General features: G+C 49.5%; 1 protein-coding gene across 1 annotated transcript in view; it reads left to right on the forward strand.

The window, feature by feature from the left end:
- Positions 1 to 224: 224 nt before the first annotated feature.
- TINAGL1 (tubulointerstitial nephritis antigen-like 1) overlaps positions 225 to 3,108 on the forward strand; it is a 44,843-nt gene continuing 41,959 nt past the window's right edge. Inside the window, exon 1 of the mRNA XM_015417351.1 lies at positions 225 to 363. The gene's annotated coding sequence lies outside the window, so the exon portion shown is untranslated. The remainder of the gene's footprint in view (positions 364 to 3,108) is intronic.

A 3,108-nucleotide genomic window follows, 5' to 3' on the forward strand; every position in this document is an offset into this window, starting at 1 on the left:
TGCACATTCTTTCCCACTGACAGAGGCTGGTCCACTGTCGTTCCTCCCCCCCACCCCTTCCTGGCCACTTTCCTTTTGACCTGTAAAACTGGGAAGGACAGAGGCTGGGCTTATTTGCAGTGCCTAGATCCAGCGGAATCGGTGGGAGGCAGAAGCTCAGCTGAGAGCGGAGCAGTACATAAGGAGCGCATGAGCCCTGGCTCAGCAATGTGCGAGGCGCTCACACGCTGAGAAGGGAGTGCCTGCCAGGTTGTTCTCGACTTTTCCTAGGGAAGAGCACAGCTGCCGGGGTCTGGCATCGGGAGAGAAGACGGACCAAACCCTCTAGCTCACCCTCCATGCCTTCTGGCAAAGGAGCTTCAGGTACGAGCCCTTTCTTACTTTCCTTTTCTTCCGTGCCACATGGCTAGCTTTGGAAAGGCTCAGCCTGTCTGGTATGTTCCCATCCCCTGTGGCTGTTCCTGCCTCTGCTGAACTCTCTCAGGGGGTTGGCTTTGAAGGGCTTTTCCGTGGATTCCAGACCCAGATGCAAACTCATTCTGTTTCTTCTGTTTGGGGCTCAGAGGTATGAACTTTCTTTCAGGGGTTTGGTTGACTGTGAAAGACGGTGGGTGCATATGGATGGGGCTGGGGGGGGGTCAGGGTTTGGAATGCTTTCTGGCAGGATGGCAGGGGAGGCAGATCCTTCAGCCAAGCCACCGATGGAACAAGAAACCAGTGAAACGATTATTGTGTCAAGAGTTAACGGCTGGCCAGAACCATATTTGTTAGATGCACAGGATGAGACGAGGATGTTGAACAGCTCTAGAAGACACTCCATTGGGGTTTCCCCGTGTGAGGGTGGCCTCAGCACAATGACAATGGGTCTCTGCATAACAGTCCCAGCAGCAATGTCAGACCCACGTAGCTTACCCACTTTCTTTCTTGGCCACCCTCCAAGCCACTGGAAACTTTCATGACAAGTTAAAGGGCCAGTCTGTGGCAGAGTGGTTAAAGTGTCGGGCTAAGACCTGGGAGACCCAGGTTCAAATCCCCACTCTGCCGACAGAAGCTCACTGTGTGACTTTGGGCCAATCAAACACTTTCAGCCTGCCCTACCTCGAAGGGCTGCTGTGAGGATAAATTTGAGGAGAGGAGAACGATATAAGCCACATGTGGCCAAGGTTTCTCAGGGAGACTGAGCTTGCTCCAGAGCAATTGGGTCATCTCGGAAGCGGCTGTCTCCAAAAATGTGGTGACGGAACCCCCCCATTTTTAAATTTCATTTATACATCTTTCTCCCCAGTAGGGATCTGAAGTAGCTTACGTCATTTTCCTCTCTCCCATTATCTCCTCACAACAACCCTGTGAGGTAGCTTGGGCTGACTGGCCAAGTTCATCCAGCGAGCTTCCATGGCAGAGTGTGGGGGATTTGGGCTTGGGCCTCCTGGATCCTAGGCCGACACTAACCCCTTCACCAGCCAGGCTCTCAATTTTTAATCACACACGTGCACCCAGTAACCAGTTTAAAAATCTGGAACATACTAAAACCTGTGGTATTCAGACAGCATGAGGCCAAAAAAAGAAAGAAAGAAAGAAAGAAAATGAAAAGCTTAGCAGCTTATTCTGGTTTAATTAACCTAGCTTTCGAAAGCGCTTGGTGTTTGTCTTTTGTGCCTGGAAGTTTTGCACTTAGGCTAGTGATGATGTGTTTTGAAGGGAGGAGCTTTTTTGTCCCCTGGAAAGGTTTGTGGACCAGTTTGAGAGCCAGTTTGGTGTAGTGGTTAAGTGTGCGGACTCTAATCTGGGAGAACCGGGTTTGATTCCCCACTCCTCCACTTGCACCTGCTGATGTGACCTTGGGTCAGTCACAAGCTCTGGCACAGCTGTTCCTGAAAGAGCAGTTTGTGTCAGAGTTCTCTCAGCCCCACCCACCTCACAGGGTGTCTGTTGTGGGGAGGGGAAGGGAGAGGAGTTTGTAAGCCGCTCTGAGACTCCAACTGAAGGGCGGGGTATAAATCCAATCTCCTCCTCCTCCTCCTATTATTGGCTGTTTGTTTAAGTAAAGGAAAGCGTATCCCTTTAATAACTGTGGGTTGACTTTTGAATCAGCGACTATCGTTTGTGTACCAGGTAGCCATGGAGGCATGGATCCCCCATCCCTTTTATAGCTAGCCCTAACAAGGTCCTGCTTTGTCTTGGATAGCCCAGGCTAGCCCGATGTTGGTCAGATCTTGGAAGCGAAGCAGGGTCAGCTCTGGTTAGCACTTGGACAGGAGACCACCAATGAGATCGAGGGTTGCTACACAAAGGCAGATGATGGCAAACCACCTGTAGGCATCTCTTGCCTTGAAAACCCTACAGGGTTGCTACAAGTAGTCTGATACTTGACAGCAATAAATAAATAAATAAATAAATAAAATCCTGCAGACTTGTGTGCCTCTGTCTGTTTGAAACCTGAATCCCCAAAGGTCGCAGTCCTATCCAGGGGCAGGGAGTTCGACAATCACATGTCAAGATCTTTGAGAGATCCTTTTTCTCAAGTGACCAGCTGAAATGCAGCCCCTTCTGATTTGGTACCCCCCTCCTCGTAGCTGTACAGAGCAACCGCTATGCTTCAAATGAAGAGAAGTCAAGCAGGCACTTGTATGCAACACCCAATTCCAAGGATTTCACAAGTCACATTTCATGTTCCTCCTCCTCCTCCATGGATTTATGACCTGCAATAGCTGCATTTCTGTGGATGTTGGCCTCACAAGGTAACAGGGTTGCAGTTCATCAAAATGGAGTTTGACTATCTTGCAGGGCTCTTTTTGTAGAAAAAGCCCAGCAGGAACTCATTAGCATAATAGGCCACACCCAACAGCAGGAACTCATTAGCATATTGGGCCACACCCCTGACAGCACAGCTCATTAGCACATTAGGCTGCACCCACATGTTACCAGAAGTGTGGTCATCCAGCCACACCCACCTTTTGCTTGTTATTCTGTTTACCTTGTTTGTTGTCAAAACCCAGGGCTCTTTTTTGTAGCAGGAACTCCTTTGCATGTTAGGCCACACACCCCTAATGTAGCCAATCCTAATGAGTTTCTACTGTTGGGTGTGGCCTATTATGCTAATGAATTCCT

The sequence above is a fragment of the Gekko japonicus genome, unplaced genomic scaffold, assembly GCF_001447785.1.
Source record: "Gekko japonicus isolate JY-2015 unplaced genomic scaffold, Gekko_japonicus_V1.1 scaffold2170, whole genome shotgun sequence".
NCBI lineage: Eukaryota > Metazoa > Chordata > Lepidosauria > Squamata > Gekkonidae > Gekko > Gekko japonicus.